General features: G+C 39.3%; 1 non-coding gene across 1 annotated transcript; it reads right to left on the minus strand.

The window, feature by feature from the left end:
• Nucleotides 1–16,054: 16,054 nt before the first annotated feature.
• Nucleotides 16,055–16,161, minus strand: LOC127124958 (small nucleolar RNA R71). The gene has a single exon (XR_007804429.1). It is a non-coding gene; the product is annotated as a small nucleolar RNA R71 (small nucleolar RNA).
• Nucleotides 16,162–19,690: the final 3,529 nt, after the last annotated feature.

A 19,690-nucleotide genomic window follows, 5' to 3' on the forward strand; every position in this document is an offset into this window, starting at 1 on the left:
TTCATCATGTCAATCAAAATTAGATCCAAGAAGCTTTATTTATAAAAAAAAATAATAATAATAATAAAAAAAAACGAAAAAAAAAAACGAAAAAAAAAATAAAAAAAAATAAAAAAAATAAAAAAAATCTCAGACTTGGACCTCTCTCAAAAGCCCACTAAGCTACCAATATCAGGCTATAAATACTAGAGTTTCAGTGAAACAAAGATGGATTTATTCCTATTACCCTGAGGAAAAAGATAGTGAGAGAAGAGCTAACAGAGTTCAGAGCAACCTCCAAACCCTGAAGGGAACTCAACTGCACAGAATCACCTCTGCCTCACATAAACCCTAAAGATTGTTTTGTAAACTCACGGGTGCAACTCAATTTCAATCAAGCTCTCCAATTAGGTTTGCCCTATATCCATCATCTTTATGCCTTTAATTTGAATGCTCTAAATGTATGAGGTATTATGGGTGAATTTGATACCCTTTTGATGCATGTCTTTTTTGTGAATTTTAATGGCATGATTCATGTGGTTACATTTTGAATTGGGGGCAACCCTTGATTACCCTATTTTTTTTTTGTCTCTAACCTGTTTGTTGAGTTTTTGTGAGGGCTCACATGACTTTTGCAGGGATAACTTGCATGGTTTTCCACTTTATTTATGGGATACCCCCTGGAGGTTTCATTCCGATTACCTGTACTGACTCACTTTCTTTGATGGTGTTTAGCTTGGAAGGATCCCTGGGTTTCCCATTCCTCTAACTGTTGTTACTTCGGATCTTTATCCGCGTGGTACTTTTACATTTTTCCCGCATTTTACTGCTTTCCTAACTGGAAGACCTCGATAGGAGGCAATGTTTGTGTGTTTTTTTTACATGTTCCTTCGTCAAGGACTGCCTTTTTGCACGAGTTCACCAAACCCTAACCCTTCATTGATTTTTCTTCTCCTAAACACACGTTTACTCCTTCTACTACAGGTGAGTAAGTCTCCAAAGGTCGAGCATCTGGTAGATTGCGTAGTAACGTCGTTCATGCAAAACCCACTCCATAACCCCGTAGTTAGCCGAACTACGGCTTGCTCTGATTCTCATTCCAGATGAGATACGTAGGCATAAGACGCGATGTCTTAGCGAGCACACATCCCCCCAACCCATAGGTCAGCCGAGCTACGAAGACTCTGATTCTCATATTCAGATGAGATACGTATGCAGTGGATGCGACATCCGCGCGAGTCATTTTCATTTAACCCTTTTTTTTGGTAAACTGCACAAGATAAACTCGCACCCTTTAGACAAGAACTACAAAAGTGGATCCCGTAGAGTACTACGGATGCGTAGGGGTGCTAATACCTTCCCTTCGCATAACCGACTCCCGAACCCAAGATTTGGTTGCGAGACCCCGTCTTGTCCTTTCCTTTTTCAGGTTTACTTCGAGCGTTTCCTTTCCCTCCTTTGGGATGAATAACGCACGGTGGCAACTCTTTTGTCATTTTCTTTCGCCGGTTGTTTTTTTGCACACTGTATTTTTCAGGTTGCGACACCTGCCAAGGTCAAAGCAATACAAGAAATGCCTGCGCCCAAAATTGAGAAGCAAGTTAGAGGTTTTCTCGGCCGCTTGAATTATATTTCTAGATTCATTTCCCACATGACTGCCACATGTGCTCCTATATTCAAGCTTCTTCGGAAAGATCAATCTTGTGATTGGACCGAAGACTGCCAGAAAGCATTTGATAGTATCAAAGAATATCTGCTTGAGCCTTCGATTTTGTATCCACCTGTTGAAGGAAGACCATTGATCATGTATTTGACTGTGCTAGAAGATAGTATGGGTTGTGTTCTTGGTCAGCAAGATGAGACTGGGAAGAAAGAATTTGCAATTTACTACCTCAGTAAGAAGTTCACCGATTGTGAGACTCGGTATTCAATGCTTGAGAAGACTTGTTGCGCACTGGCTTGGGCTGCTAAGCGTCTGCGCCAATATATGTTGAATCATACCACTTGGTTGATATCCAAAATGGATCCAATCAAGTATATATTTGAGAAGCCTGCTTTAACTGGGAGGATTGCCCGTTGGTAGATGTTGTTATCAGAGTATGATATAGAATACCGATCTCAGAAAGCAATCAAAGGTAGTATCTTGGCTGACCATTTGGCTCACCAACCAATTGAACATTACCAGTCAGTGCAGTATGATTTTCCCGAGGAAGAGATTTTGTAATTGAAAATGAAAGATTGTGATGAACCATTGCTTGAAGAAGGGCCAGAACCTGGTTCCCGTTGGGGCATGGTATTTGATGGAGTTGTTAGTCAATATTGAAATGGCATTGGGGCAGTGAATTCTACTCCTCAAGGCACGCATCTACCATTTACAACTAGATAGACTTTCAAGTGTACAAACAACATGGCCGAATATGAAGCTTGCATTATGGGGCTTCAAGAGGCCCTGAATCTCAGAATCAAGTATTTGGACGTCTACGGTGATTCGGCTTTGGTTGTGAATAAAATCAAAGGAGAATAGGAGACAAATCAACCCGGTTTGATACCGTATAGAGATTATGCGAGGAGGATTTCAAATTTCTTTATGAAGGTTGAATTTTATCATATCTTACGAGATGAGAACCGGATGGCAGATGCTCTTGCAACGTTGGCATCAATGATTGTAGTGAAGTATTGGAATCAAGTTCCCAATTTATCTATGATGCGTCTTGATAGGCCAGCTCATGTGTTTGCTGTTGAAGAGATCAAAGACGAGAAACCGTGGTATTACGACATCAAGTGTTTCCTCCAAAGTCAGATTTACCCGCCTGGGGCATCTTTGAAAGATAAGAAGACTTTGAGAAGATTAGCCGGTAATTTCTACTTGAATGGCGATATACTGTACAAGAGAAGCTTCGACATGGTTTTGCTCAGATGCGTGGATAGACACGAAGCAGACTTGTTGATGACCGAAGTGCATGAAGGTTCCTTTGGTACTCATTCCAATGGACATGCGATGGCAAAAAAGATGTTGCGAGCAGGTTATTATTGGCTGACAATGGAATCTGACTGTTGCAAATTTGTGAAGAAGTTCCACAAGTGTCAAATATATGCTGATAAGATTCATGTTCCTCCGACATTTTTGAATGTTATCTCTTCCCCATGGCCCTTCTCCATGTTGGGAATTGATATGATTGGGATGATTGAGCCCGAAGCTTCGAATGGACATCGTTTCATTTTAGTGGCAATTGACTACTTCACAAAATGGGTTAAAGCAGCACCGTATGCGAATGTAACCAAGCAAGTTGTTGTAAGGTTTAACAAGAATCAGATCATATGCCGTTATGGTGTGCCAAGTAAGATCATTACTGACAATTGATCAAACTTGAATAACAATATGGTAGAAGCTTTTTGCAAAGACTTCAAGATTGCACATCATAATTCTTCTCCCTACAGACCCAAGATGAATGAGGTTGTTGAAGCTGCGAACAAGAACATCAAGAAGAATATCTAGAAGATGGTTGTCACAAATAAGGATCGGCATGAGATGCTCCCATTCGCTTTACATGGGTATCGTACATCCGTCTGCACTTCAATAGGGGCAACCCCCTTCTCTCTTGTATATAGTATGGAAGCAGTGCTCCCCGTAGAGGTTGAGATTCCTTCATTGCATGTGCTCATGGAAGCCAAGTTGACTGAAGCTGAATGGTGTTAGACCAGGTTTGATCACCTGAATTTGATAGAAGAGAATAGATTAACTGCCATGTGTCATGGTCAGTTATATCAGCAGAGAATGAAGAAAGCTTTTGATAAGAAGGTCAAACCTCGAGTGTTCAGAGAAGGAGATCTTGTGCTCAAGAAGACTTTGACGTTCAAGCCAGATTCCAGAGGAAAGTGAACTCCCAATTACGAAGGCTCATATGTTACTAAGAGAGCTTTTTCAAGAGGTGCCTTGATTCTTACAACTATGGATGGTGAAGAGTTCACTCGTCCTGTGAACGCAGATGCAGTCAAAAAATACTTCGCCAAAAAAAATTAAAGAACAACTCGCTAAGTTGAAAACCCGAAAGGGCGGCTTAGGCAAAAGTGAGCGTCTCCGTGGATTGAAAACCCGAAAGGGCGGCTTAGGCAAAAGTGAGCGTCTCGGTGGATTGAAAACCCGAAAGGGCGATCCAGGCAAAAATTAGAGACATAAAACAAAAAGAATTTCCCGATAAGTTGAGTACTCCACCTTGGGGCAACTTATGCAAAAATTAGGGATTATGGCAAGTAACTCCATTCTGTTGATCTTCAGTGATTTTGAAGACTTGTTTGAGCACAAGGGTTGACATCAGTTCATCGTCCCAGCAACGGTCAACATAATGGATATCAAGAGTTGGTAGAAGGATTAAGGATCATTTGTATTCAATGTACCCCTTTTCCATGTAAATTACCATTTTCAAACTTTGTAAAATCTATGGAGTCTTGTCATTTACAGACTACCATCCTATTAAATAAAGTTGAGCCTTTTATCCAAATTGTTTCTGCTCTTATTTACTTCAGCCAATAGTTTTAAATTTTATTATGATCATTTTGAAATTAAATTTTTTAAATCAAAATCAAGTTTTCTTTAAAAAATATAAGCAAGAACTTCTCCAAAGCAAGTAACAGTAATATCAACATCATTTCAATGGATAGAAAGTCCTTAAGTGCGAAGCATCTGTGGTTCCCCAAGCAGTAACTCTTCGGGTATCCCTAGACTTTAGTGTTAATTCATTTCCTCAATGGAATGCCGTTATCCCCAGCTGATAGATTAAGTTCCCCGGTGGAGTGTTTGATCCCCAATGGAACTTCTTTATCCCCAGCCGAGTTGTTTGATTCAGATACCCTGTGACATATCCTTGTCCCCAACAGAGTTTCGACCTTCCCCAATGGAGTTTGTGCATCCCTAGCGAAGTTCGTATTGCCTCAGCAGGGTTGATCTTCAGAGATGGTTGACTTTCCTCAGTAGATTGCATTTGCTCCCAGTCAGAGTTTCCTCCTGGTTTTTGAGAAGCTTTTGTTGATTTATTTTCTCTGTAGGGTTGTCTCCCATTTTTATGGCGTTGACCTAAAATTCCCCACAGATTGGATGTTCTATCCTTAGAAGATCTCCTCTTTCCCTAGCTAGGGTTAATCACTTGGGATGTTGATCTCTCTATTCTCCGACAGTTGTCTCCATATTTGTGGATTAACCGAGGATTGTACCGGTGGTTCAATTTCTTTGCGACACCTCTGTATCCTTTGTGATCGTTTTGTCAACATAATCATCATATATACATATACATATACATATACATTCATATAATTTCATGATTTGCATATTCTGCCTCTTCATATTTTATTTGTTTGAGATTCTCATTCTCTGTTATGGCGGTACTTTTATCCCCATACCAAATCTAGTGTTTGTCCTCCTTTAATTGTATAGCGTCAGCCCTTTAAGCAGAAAGACTTTAACCTTTCTCTGTTTCCCCACTGAGTTTGTTTCCATGTGGATGGTTGTTATTTCAATTTCCTCTCTAGTAGATTTTCTGTATGAAATCACTCCCCTTGAGTTATGTCCTCATTGGGTTGAGTTTTGGTTAATTGTTTCTTTCTAGCTCTCACCTAGATAGATGTTTTGGTCCCCTAAGAGTTTATTACCCCGTAACTGGTAATATTCTTCTTAGTTTGCAGTTTGTTACTTCTTGCCCAATACCCGGCAAAAGTACCCTTTTTTTCTCCTCAGTTGAGTCCCCTGGAAGTATATCCTTGATATGTTCATCCTAACCGGTGACTGATATCTTTCTTTCCCCCGTAGGAGTATATCCTTGATATGTTCACTTTAACCGGTGATGCATATTCTCTCCTTTGGTATTCGACCCAATAAAAAGGTAGTTGTAATCCCTATTTTGTTCCTCAGAGAGTTAATCCTTGATATGTTCATCTTAACCGATGACGGGTTTTCTTCTCCTTGTGGTCTTCTACCCAGTAACCGGTAGTTTTAAATCCTATTGTTCCCCTGAGTGGAGTTAATCCTTGATATGTTCACTTTAACCAGTGACGGATTTTCTCTTCTTTGGTATTCTATCCAGTAACTGATAGATGTAATCCCTATTTTGGCTCCCCTTTTCAGAGTCTATCCTTGGTATGTTCACTTTAGTCGGTGATGGATTTTCTCTTTGATTGGTCTTCTACCTAGTAACCGGTAGTTGTAAATCCTAGTTTGTCCCCTCGTAGAGTTAATCCTTGATATCTTCATCCTAACCGATGACAGATATCCTCCTTGACATTTTTCAGGCAAGTCTATCCTTGATATGTTCACCTTAACCGGTGACGGATTTTCTTCCTTGTTGAGTTTATCCTTGATATGTTCATCCTAACCGATGACGGATACTCTCACCCTTGGTGTTCTGCCCAGTAGTTGGTAGTTGTAAATCCTATTTTTCTGCAGTTTTCCCAACAGGGCTATTCTTACCCAGTAATTGGTAATGAATACTTCCTCCTTGCCTTTCCTCAGCGAGCCATCCTTGATATGTTCATCCTAACCGATGACAGATGTTCTCTCTGTCAGATCTTTATTATCGCCTTACCCAGTAATAGGTAGTAGATAATAAATTTTTGCTCTTCCCTATTTGAGTTGAGTGCGCATTTCCTTAGTGAAATCGTTTTTCCCCTGCACGAGTCGAGTACCTCAATTTTACCTTGATGTATTAGTATCCCCTGCAGATGTTGTTACTTCCACGACCGAGTCTTTCCATTTTGTGTGGAATCCCTTGAGTCCCCCAGCAGTTTTAAGTCGTAGCCTGGCCTACGCATAACTCTTTTCCCCCCATAGTCTCGATCTACCAGTGAGTTTTCCTTATGGAATGCATTGTGCTCCTGCGCATTTTTGGTCTCTTTGATTTCTTTTTCCTTTTTGGCAATATTTCCCCACAAAGCATTAACTTTTTCATTCACTCATATTCATCATGAGGTCTCTTAGAGACCAAAATTTGTTTCTCTATGTTGTTATTTAAGCCCATTCTACTGAGTTGAGCCGAAGATTTTAACCTTCACCTCCTCAGTTAGAATGTCCTTAAATAGGGGCAACTGTAAGACCCTAATTTTGACCCTAAGATCCCTCATGCAAAGCATTAGCATTGGGATCATATCTTGGCATCCCCGTTACCCCTCCTTCATTGGGTTTGTTTTGGGAGAGATCACCAAGCACTTTGTGATTATATCATACTTGTACATTATCATTTTACTAACCAAAATACCAAAAATATGTCTTTGCATTTATTTAACTCTTTTGTAGGTAGAGCATGATCTTATTGATTCACCAAGTTCACATCTAGGGCTTGAGACCCTAATGAACAAAGAGCACAACCAAGAATTGATTCAAGAATGGTTATGAACATAATATATGAGTCCCAATTGTCGCATACGCGAAAAACAACCGGTGGGAAAAGACACAGAGCCGCCACCGTGCGTTATTTATCCCAAAGGAGGGAAAGGAAACGCTCGAAGTAAACCTGAAAAAGGGAAAGGAATGGTCTTACGACCAGAGATTGCAAGGTACGGGAGTCGGTTACGCAAGGGGAAGGTATTAGCACCCCCTCACGTCCGTCGTACTCGACGGGATCCATGCTCAAAAGAATAGAATAAAGTTGCTAATAAACTGCTCAAAGAATGCACACACACTGGAATAATAAAACAAGGGGAAGGAAGACGTAGGAAGGGGACTCGGAAGGATATCGCATCCTGGGCCTACGTAGTTTGTCAGAAACAAACATCAGAGTCGACGTAGTTCGGGGAAATGGGGAACATGCTCGCTAGGACATCGCATCCTATGCATACGTATCTTCTCTAACCAGAGTAAGAATCAGAGCACTCGTAGTTCGGCTAACGCACGCCGAAACAAAACGCTGAAAACAGACGCTGAGACATCAAAACAAACGCACAACAGAAAATGGAATGCCAATAAATAGACTTACATCCAACTCCAAAACAGATGGGAAACAGATAGCCAATCAATGGTCTTACATCTAACTCCACAAAACAAAACAGGAAACAGATAGCCAATCAATGGTCTTACATCTAACTCCAGAAACAAACAACAAACAAACGGGAATCCGAATTCCAATAGATGGACTTACATCAGACTCCGAACAAGCAAACACAAACAGGAAACGGAATGCCAATGGCTGGTCTCACATCCGACTCCTAACACACACAATAGGGTGAAAAAAGAAAAGAGTCTCGATTGCAACTAGGGCAAGAGAAAAGGAAGGTCTCGATCGCAACGAGGGCGAGAGAAAAGAATCGCAACGAGGGCGAAAACCAGCAAGGATCAAAGTTAGTTGTCAGTCAAACTCGACAAGACATCGCATCTCGTGCCTACGTATCTCATCTGAATATGAGAATCGGAGTTGCCGTAGTTCGGCTAAACTATTTCTGTTGGTTTTGTGTTTTTTAAGTGAACAACATCACTACGCAATCTACCGGATGCTCGACCTTTGGAGACTTACTCACCTGTAGTAGAAGGAGTCAACGTGTCATTAAGACATGAAGTTGGTTTGTGTTTTAGGAATGCTCACGCAAGAAAGGAAGTCCTAGACGAAGGAACCATGCTACCTTAATTGACATGCAAACGAGAGACTATGCGAAGTCTAGCAATCCTATGGGGATACAATCACACCACACAAACACATATACCTGAAGTAAACACACCAACAAGGGGGCTCAAACATCAAGGGTGAGGCTTTAGTCAAGGGGTCATATCAACCTCGACAGACAAGCCGGGCTTTAGTCAAGGGGTCATATCAACCTCGACAAACAAGCCAACTGTAGGGGTATGCTGAAGCTCTTAACCACTGACATTGACCGTCAGGGTGAGCAGATGAAAGGTGATGAGGGTTGGACCTCATAGCTCTTAACCAGGGCCTGGGTGAGCTTCAATCAATGAAAATGTGGGGATCCAGAATGAGGGACCCTACTCCACTTGACTGACTCTATATACAAGAATCTTGGGTTAGGTTCAAGAGCCTCAGCACCTGGTGCGAGCATAATGAACGACTCAAACGATTAGCAGGGGATTGATTGCTAATCCCTTCTATCTGCCAATTGCCTCTTCACTTAGGAGGACTTGAAGTACATGGCACAAAAGTAAACAAACACAGTCATTGCCTCTTAAGGAGGACTTCAGCCAAATGCCTTCCAAAAGAAACGACAGGGCTTCCAGACTACATGGAGTTAGAGGATGATTACCTAGGTGGTATGCCAACCACAAGCAAAGCACAGCTCAAGCAATGAGCTAAAGCTACTAAAGTACCTGTAAGAAAATCAAACAAGTCAATATTCACATTCAGACAAATCAAACAGACAGTCAACAGTGTTACAACCAATATGCACACAAGGCAAGTCAACAACTTAAGTGAGTTCATCACCAAGGGACCTACAACATAACAAAGGTTAGTGGACAAAGAAAATTTGCATCTCAAGTCATAAGATTGCATCAACCACTAGAGCTAAGCTTGAACCTGAAATACAAAGCTCAAAAGATGAGTACAAACCACTAGTACAAAGACTAGGGTCAAAGGCAAAGCAAAAAGTCAAAACAGCAACCAATATTCAACATGAAGCACATTTATTCAATCAAGAACATGTCCTAAAAAGGACCAGACTCAAATCCTAAGGCAAATCCATCTAATGATCATGCTAAGGCAAAGGCAATCAAAGGTGATCACCATTGGGCATCAAGAAGAGAAATTCCATATTAAATTAGAAAGACATCCAATAATCATGAAACTTTTTGTGTGATATCAACATGTTAAACACAAACATCATGTAAAAAATTGGAATCAGAAGAGATCAAATGGCATGTCAATGAAAATGAACAAGTGAAACATCCAAATGTGTGACACACATTGTCACACCATACATTCATGTGTCTAAAACAGAAATGAAGAATGCTAAAAATGCCAAACAAAAGCTCAACAATCAGGAAACATGTTAGGACTAAGCATGTTATATTTCAAGTTAATTGGAGAAAGTATGAGCATTCCACAAATCATCTAGCAACACATGTCACATTTGCATCATGTTCAAATACCTAAGCATATCCAAAATTCCAGCAAGGCACAAATCCAGAAATTCACATCACAAAATAAAAGGCATTCAAATGAACATGTAGAAAAAAGTTTGAATTTATTTGGAATCATTTTCTATTTTTATGATTTTTTGAATGAACATGAAAATAATGAAATAAAATTGAAAACATATGAAGCAATGTTAATGTGACTAGAAATTGGAAATGGCATCAGCATGGTTCAAACACAAGACCTTAAGGTCCAACAATAGCGCTCAGCATATAATTCAATTGGAAAAACAAAAGCATTGCTCGCCAGGAATCGAGCACAAGACATTAAGGTCCAAGACTAACCACAAAACGCAGCGTTTTGGATTCATGAAGGCAATCAGAGCGAAAATAGAAAACGCACGCAGGGAGTATCGAACACAGGATGCTGAAGTGAAAGGCGCTTGCACAGTGTAACCCTAAGCATGAACCAGAGCGGTGTTGTCACTATTCACCAGCGGTGGTTTCCACCGTCTTCCTCGTTGAGACGGTGGAGCTACAGTGAACTTCAACAAAGTTTTTTTGCAGAATTATGCGTAATTGGTATGGATCGAAAGCTCTCATCGCGTAGAACATGAATCCACAAATAACTAAGCCTAACAGCCCATAGATCATGCAAATCGATTGAAAACATAAAGCATAACAAAATTTCATCCCAACATATCTCACTCATTATTCCACCATTTTCAATGAAATTTGCATCAGAATTCTCAGCATGGAAAGATCTACAATACTATGGCAATAAAATCAAGAATCATGAGGTTCGATTTCTAACCTCTTGAAGAACAAAATGTTGATTTGGTGGATTCAAGGCTTCAAAAGTGTCCAAATCTTCTCCTCTACTCTTGCTATGAAGCTTTGTGCATGATTTGATGCTTGAATTGTCCTGGATCTGGCTCAAATTGCAATCTCCATGTTCATCTTCATGAGTGCAACTTTCTTGATTCTTGATGGAATTCTTCAAATCAAAGCTTGATCCTTAATAAATGATGATCAATGAACACAAATATGCAATAAAATTCAGGTGTTATGTGGAGAAAATTCAAATTTGGATGGAGAGAAGAATTTGGAGGGAAATGAAATCTAGATCTAGAACTTGTGAAACTGAAAAGTTCTGTTAGGATTAAGCCTTTATACCACATGCTAATTACTTTGCTAATGATACTTAGGCTTGGCTAATGAAAGTTTAGTGCAAAATGAGGTGTATGACCAAATTGCAAAATTCACCTTATGCATGGCAAAATGGACGTGAACAGTACACATGCATGGCTCAAATGCTCTTAAAATCAACCAAGGAACATAATGGCAATCGGATTAAGTTCATGTGATGCACCAATTTTAAATTCTTCATTTTCCCTCCAAAAAGCACATGCATGGCCAAATGATCATGTGAGATTATTTCATGCAATGCCATGATGGATTTGGAAAATATAGGTCATGACAAGCAATTTGCAAAAAGAGTGGCTCAAATTGGAGTTCTGGATCAAAAGTTATGGCACTTTGAAGTTTCATGCACACTTGGTGATCATTTGCTCATAACTTCTCAACCATTCATCTGATGCTCATGATCTTGGACTTTTTGGAAATGGAAGAGAAAGATCTTCAACTTTCATGTTGGACAAAATTTCATATGAAGCTTATTTGATGTTGGAAAGTCAAGTTGAATGTGGTTCAAAAACTTGTCGTTTTTGGAAACTTGAAATTACAGGTCACTTTCCATTTTGGGAAACTTTTGATCTGACTTCAAAATCTTCAAGGTATGTGTTTGACATGATGAATAAGCCTCTTTTGGACATGAATGAAGTGCCTCAAACCATTTCTCCATCTCCTAGCCCTCAGTTGACTTTCAATTGACTTTTATGGGCCCCAGATGACTTGGCAATGCACTGATGACTTTGAGCTTCTGACACTTGGTCAAGTTGCTTCAAAATGAACCCTTGGTTCATATAAGCTCTTTAGAACAATCATGTGGCTTTCATCTCAATGAGAATACTTGTCCTTTTGCACTGATGAATCCTCTTGATGCCAATGTGGATTGCAATATGTAATGTTAATGACCTAAAAAAATGAAATGAATGCATGCATGGGGGGTGCAAATTTGAGGTGCTACACCAATTTTCTCTACATGTTATATTGATCAAGTTTTCTTCAAGAGTTTGAAGGTGATTCTCCTTGGAAACCCTAGTTTGACTAGGTATCTTGAGTAACTTCTCCAACAAGCTATCTCACCAATTGATCAAATTTCTAAAGGTACACTTCAAAATTCAAAATATTATGAATATATGATCTACCATAAGCCAAGAAAGTCAATAGATTTGGAAATTAGCAAGTTGGTTGATGGCGGTTGGCCAGATGAATTCATCTGATCAAAACAGGGTCCCCCTTGACCCAATATCCTACAATCTTCACCATATGAAAATTATTCCAAGAGAAAACATACTCTAAATTACATTCCAAACAACTTTCATGTTGAGACCTAAATCTAGTTTTTCTTGGAAAATCATTTTCTATGTTGAAACATTATAGGTCATTTTGTCTAAACCCTAATTTTAAAGTCAACTTCACATGGCCATAACTTGCTCAATTTTTATGAGATGAAAGATATCCAAGTTGCACAATCAAATTTAATGTGTCTAATTCAATTTTGATGTTTGGAGTGGGAGATAATTCAACTTTTTTGAGCATGTGATATGAGGCTACATTATAGGTCACTTTTGACCTATACCATTGATAAAGTGATTTTTCCAAACTTCAAAAATGCATAACTCTATCATTTAAAATCCAAATGACATGAAATTGGTGAACATTTTGAAGGTCTTTGAGAGAGATACAACTTTGATGAATACACTTTTCTCATTTGAAGCTCTTATAAAAAGTTAAGCAAGGTGGAATATTGAGACATATGGCTTGACACTTAGAAAAAATTTGATATGTCAAAAATTTCCAAACTTCCACCTCAAATTTCTCCAAGTTCCAAGCTCCAAATGAAAAAGTGTTGAACATGAAAGTTGTTCCTTTTGATCTCACCTTTCCAAAGAGCTCAAATTCATTCATTTTGGATGAGAAATGCATAGGCTGCACATGGCTTAAATAGGGTTATATCACTTGGCATGGATCAAACTTCAAGCATCAATGTTCAGTTGCCTTGCAATCCAAGCCTACTTCAACATATTTGGTCTTCAATTATGGACTTCAAGCCTTTATTTCATGGGCCTATGTGCACCCATGCAGTATTACATCACATTTGCCAAATTTGGAAAGTGAAAGAGAGTGTGCAATTATCAACCAATTCATCTATAAATAGAGCTTCAATTGCTCAGAAATGAACACACAATCGCGCCAGCTTTGACCCCCCATTGCAAACCCTCAGTTCTCAAAGGATAAGCCTGATAAATTCTTTTGAATTTGAGCTTGAATCTCCACTGTTTTGGAATTCAATTCTCCAGGAATCCATTACTTCTAAACCATTCAATCCTCTTCCTGCAAGCAACTGGAGTGAGTTCAAGCATTAGCAAGATCAAGAACCATCGAATCTAGACCTACAATGAAGGTAATTTTAAGAAATATGCACTCGAACCAAGCAGGAAACGACGATCTCACTAAGGAAATATGCACTCAAACTCTACTGGGGAAGAAATGAACTTCAACACAAGAGTAACAGGAATATATTATCCATTACCGGTTACTGGGTAAGTTGATAACATAATCTGGCAGGGAGGACATTCGTTACCGGTTAGGGTAAACATATCAAGGATGAATCGTTGAGGGGGATCACACTGAATTACACCGTGTTTTTGACTCGTATTTCACATGTTTATTAGGACTTTATTACCATTTTGTTTGTATTATGCTCTCTTTATTTTTATTTTCAGATATTTAGCTCTTTTGTACTCTATTGGAAGAAACGAAGCAGAAAGATTTAAAATTAGGGTTTTTCGGCGAATATTGCACACATGGCGTTGCACATGGAGGCCGCTATAAGAGAAGCCATGAGTCATCAGTCCTCAACTAGGAGGTAACCACCATGTTCTCATGATCTTCCCCATTTACACACATGGCGGGCACCATGATGGGATGGCGGGCGCCACCTTTGGAAATCACGTTCCCACTAAGGAGAAGTTGGAGGGCACCATGGTCTTTGCAAGCTGCTGAAATCCTCTATAAATAGTTCGTTCCATTTCACTTTCAAATCATCCAACTTAGTTTATAACACTAAGCCTATATTTATCATGTGCAAAAGCGGTAATCCGTCACATCGGGACTTTATCGCACCTTAGTGAGATTGAGTTGGGTCACTTCGAGTTGTTGTCGTCTTTATCTTCAGAGTCAGAGGTTTATTTTCCTTGTACCAGAATCAAAGCCTCCGTTTGGAGCAGGTTCTTATTTATCTCTTTTATTTATTTATTTGTCATCGCTTTACTTTATTTATTTTCCTCACTCGCTTTACTTTATTTATTTTCCGCACTCGCTTTACTTTATTTATTTTCCGCACTCGCTTTACTTTATTTATTTTCCGCACTTGCTTTACTTTATTTATTTTCCGCACTCGCTTTACTTTATTTATTTTCCGCACTCGCTTTACTTTATTTATTTTCCGCACTCGCTTTACTTTATTTTACGCACTTTACTCGTTCTTTACGCCTCACATTCTAAAATAAACTTTTCATCATGATCAATACCATTGTGTTTGTTTGTGTTACCATGTCTGGCTAAATCTTTTAAAGGTTAGAATGTACGGATCGCGGTTAAAATAATGTTTCACATATTGAATCTGTAGAAATACTTTGAAGGCTGTTTTGATTTTTAACTTGAGTTTTCTAAAACAAACTTGGTTAGTTTTAATTATTCAAGGAGTGCGAAAGCACCCTGGCTTAGTTAACTAGGAATTTTTATCACTTTAAAGAAAAACTATTTTTGAAACTATTTTCTGACGCGTTGATAGATCTAAAATCAGGAAACTCCTCGGGTAAAACTATCCAAATCAAAATCACTTTTCAACTAAGTTTATGAGTCTTATTTCCTAAAAATAAGTTTACTACTTTAGCGTTTTGCGCACCTTTTATAAGTGACAATAAAAGGCCTTAATTTAAGGGTAAACTCGGTTCTGGATACGCGAAAGCGACAATTCCTGTTAAATGGATTCTTTTTAGGAGTAGAAAATATTGCCTCATAAGTAGTTCTATTTAGACAATCGAAACATCACTTAACTGACGTGAAATACATTCAACCTGTCTTTACATGTATTTATTATTTACCGTTGTTTTGAAAACTCAATATCTCTTTTATACCGCCTTAGATAAACACCGTAACGATAGTAATCGATAGATTGACGATTTGGTCCTTGTGGGATCGATCTTCTTTTATATTACTTTGACGAAATTCATGCACTTGGGAATTCACACGATCAAGTTTTTGGCGTTGTTGCCGGGGACCAACTTCGTCAAATTTCGTACCCTATTGTTACACCATCTAGACTAAGGCATTATTAGCCGGTAAATGCGAAGAACCCATAGTACCGAAAATTTAGTAGATCCTTTAACGGAACCCGAATGTTATACTCGTACACGCCTCTTACTCATCCGAATTAAGAAAGCTATGGCCGAGAATCGCGACCGGAGACCTCTTAAGGAATTTGCCCAACCCTCTGACGAGGAACCTAGTTAGAGTATAGTAAGCCCCCTTATTCCTGCTAACAATTTCGAACTAAAACCGTCTTTGTTGCAATTAGTGCAACAGAACCAATACGCGGGTCTCGCTACTAAGAACCAAATCAACATTTAAAAGTTTTTATCCAACTAGCCGACACCTTTAAATCTAACGGTGCTTCACCGATGCAATCTATTTAAGATTATTTCCTTTCTCCCTAAGGGATAGATCATGTTCATGGTTAGATTCACTTCTAGTTAACTCAATAACTACTTGGGAAGACCTTAGGAGAGTATTCCTTGCTAGATATTTCCCCCTAGTAAGACTGCTGTTCTTTGAAACCAAATAACTAGATTTGCTCAAAACCAAGGAGAATCGCTTTTTGAAGCTTGGGAGAGATATAAAGAGCTATTAAGAGTCTGCCCACACCATGGCCTAGAACAATGGCTAATCGTTCATACCTTCTAGAATGGACTCCATATAACACCAAGATTAGCATCGACGCCGCCGTAGGTGGCGCACTGATGAACAAACCTTACCCTAAAGCTTGTGACCTAATTGAGGATATGGACCAAAACCATTACCAATGGGGAACTGAACGAGCATCAGTAGACAAAAAGGCGACCCAAGGTGGAATACATGAGGTAAGCTCTCTAGACATGATGCAGGAAAAAATGGATGCTTTCGCCCTTAAGATAGAACATATGTCTACAAACACTCACACCGCAGTAGTAGTCCACACAGAGTGCGAACATTGTGGATCTAAAGGACACAAATCGGCGTAGTGTAACCTTTTAAACGACCTGAATACCGACCAAGTGAATTACACCCAAGGTAACCCATTTTCAAACACTTACAACCCTGGATGGAAAAATCATCCGAATTTTTCCTATAAAAACCAAAACCCTATCCAAAATTATGCACCTTAGAGACCACAAGGTTATCAAGCCCAAAAACCAAATCAACCTATGCAAGTTGTGCCCCAAAAGTCTAACCTTGAGAAGATCATGGAGAGTTTTATATCGGGCCAAATTCAGCAAAATAAAGAATTCCTAAACCAGAACATTCACGTAAACGAACTAATAGCGCAATTAGGAACCAAGGTTGATCAGATAATCAGTCACAACAAGATGCTTGAAACCCAGATCTCATAGGTAGCACAAAACCAAGCCCCATAAACTACACTTGGAGGCTAATTCCATGGACAACCTCAACCAACCCTCGAGGGCAAGCTAACGCTATCTCGTTATGAAGTGGAACCGCTTACGAAAGGCCTCATAACCTAGCAATGAGCGAGTCCAAAACTTCTAAAGAAAATTTACCTACCAACCAAGAAGAGGAACCGGTAGAACCCGAAAAACAAACCGACCAGGAAGGAGAAGCCAAGGATAAAACTTACAAACCACCACCCCCGTACAAACCACCAATCCCATATCCCCAAAGACTTAAATAAACCAAAATTAATAACCAATACCAAAAATTCATAAAAGTAATAGAGAAGCTTCATGTAGAGATTCCTTTCACCGAAGCTATCACCCAAATTCCGTATTACACCAAATTTCTCAAAGACATCTTAAACAACAAGCGTAGGCTTGACGATCCAAAACCTTTGGAATGCAACTTTATTTCTGAGGATAAACTCGCTAAGAAGGAGAAACACCCTGGTAGTTTTTCTATACCTTGCATTTTAGGGAGTCATGTGATCGACAAAGCTTTCCTAGACTTAGGCGCTAGTATGAGTTTAATGCCCTTAGCTGTATGTAAAAGGTTAAACTTAGGAGAATTACAACCGACTAAGATGTTCCTCCAATTAGCCGATAGGTTTGTTAAGTATCATGTAGGCATTTTAGAAGACATCCCAGTTAGGATTAGTCAACTTTATATCCCAACAGACTTCGTGGTCATGGATATCAAAGAGGACGAAGATACCCCTATCCTTTTAGGTAGACCATTCTTATCAACAGTCGGAGCTATAGTAGATGTTAAAAGAGGAAAATTAACCTTCGAAGTAGGAGATAAAAAGATCGAGTTCATTCTTTCAAAATTTCGGATGGCACCAATCCTAGGTGACGCATGTTATGCGATCGATATCGTAGATGAGTGCATAAGAGAGTTTGATCGAGGAGAACCCGTGATCGAACCATTTTCAAACCCGAATGAAAAGGATGACGAGCTAGAGGAAACGGAACCTTAGACTAACGAATGTTTGGATCTTACTCCAGACCTTTCACCAATTTTTCAGAAACCAACTCAAGAACTTAAGGAACTACCCAAGAACCTAAGATATGAGTTTTTGGATAAAGAAATGAATCGCCCAGTAATAGTTAGTGCCTCTTTAAACCAAGACGAGACGAATCGACTCTTGAATGTTTTAAGAAGATACCCTTCTGCCTTAGGGTATAACATCTCTCATTTAAAAGGTATAAGCCCATCCGTGTGTATGCACAGGATCTCGCTAGAGGAGGATTCAAAACCTTCCAGAGAACATCAGAGAAGAATCAACCCTGTTATGAGCGAGGTGGTAAAAAAGGAAGTCCTTAAACTACTAGAGGTTGGTATAATCTATCAGATCTCTGATAGTAAATGGGTGAGTCTTGTACATGTGGTACCCAAGAAGGGAGGCATCATAGTCGTGCAGAACGAGAAGGGCGAGCATGTAGCCAAACATATAGAAGGCGGATGGCGTATGTGCATAGATTATAGGAAGCTAAATAAGGCAACTAGGAAAGACCATTTCCCCCTTCTATTCATAGATCAAATGCTAGAGTGTCTTGCCAGACACTCTTACTTTTGTTATCTTGATGGATATTCTGGATTTTTCCAAATACCTATACAGCCCGAGGATCAAGAGAAAATAACCTTTACCTGTCCTTACGGAACATTCGCTTACAAACGAGTTCCGTTTGGATTCTGCAATGCGCCAACTACTTTCCAACATTGTATGATGTCAATCTTCGCAGATTATCTCAACGAAATTATGGAAGTATTCATGGACGACTTCTCGGTGTGTGGGTTAGACTTTGAAGACTGCCTTACTAACCTTGAGAAAATCCTAGAGAGATGCGTAGAAGTTAACCTTGTGTTAAATTGGGAGAAGTGCCACTTTATGGTTAAAGAAGGCATAGTGTTAGGACATATAATCTCTGAAAGAGGCATTAAGGTCGACAAAGCAAAGATAGAAGTTATAGAGAACCTCAACCCTCCTAAGACAGTTAGAGAAGTCCGTAGTTTCCTTGGACACGCTGGTTTCTCCGACGCTTCATCAAGGATTTCTCTAAAATAACAAAACCCCTGATCGGCCTTCTAATGAAAGACATTGAATTCGGCTTCGATGAAAAATGCCTCGAAGCCTTTAACCATTTAAAACAAGCATTAATTTCAGCACCCATTCAACAAACCCCGGATTGGACTAAACCCTTCGAAATAATGTGTGATGCTAGCGATTTCGCTATAGGAGTTGTTTTAGGGCAAAGAAAAGATAAGAAACTACACGTAATATATTACGCTAGTAGAACCCTAGATGCCGCTCAATTAAATTATACAACAATAGAGAAGGAACTCCTAGTTGTAGTTTTCACAATCGATAAACTTAGGTCTTATCTTGTAGGATCTAAGATTATAGTCTATACAGACCATGCAGCTATCTATTACCTTCTAAGGAAAAAGGATGCAAAACCTAGATTACTCAGGTGGATCCTTTTGCTACAAGAATTCAACTTAAATATTAGAGACAAAAAAGGAACAGAAAATGTAGTTGCTGACCATCTTTCCAGATTAGAGCATTTGAAGCCAGACCATTTACCTATAAATGATGATTTCACCTATGACAGACTGATAGCTAAGATAGATACCGCCCCCTTGAACCTGATAGAGACAACCTTGGGACAGTTTCAGAAATTAGCAGAGTACCATGGTACGCTGATTTTGTGAACTATCTAGCCGATGATATCATACCACCTGACCTCA

This window comes from Lathyrus oleraceus, chromosome 2 (assembly GCF_024323335.1).
Source record: "Lathyrus oleraceus cultivar Zhongwan6 chromosome 2, CAAS_Psat_ZW6_1.0, whole genome shotgun sequence".
Taxonomy (NCBI): domain Eukaryota; kingdom Viridiplantae; phylum Streptophyta; class Magnoliopsida; order Fabales; family Fabaceae; genus Lathyrus; species Lathyrus oleraceus.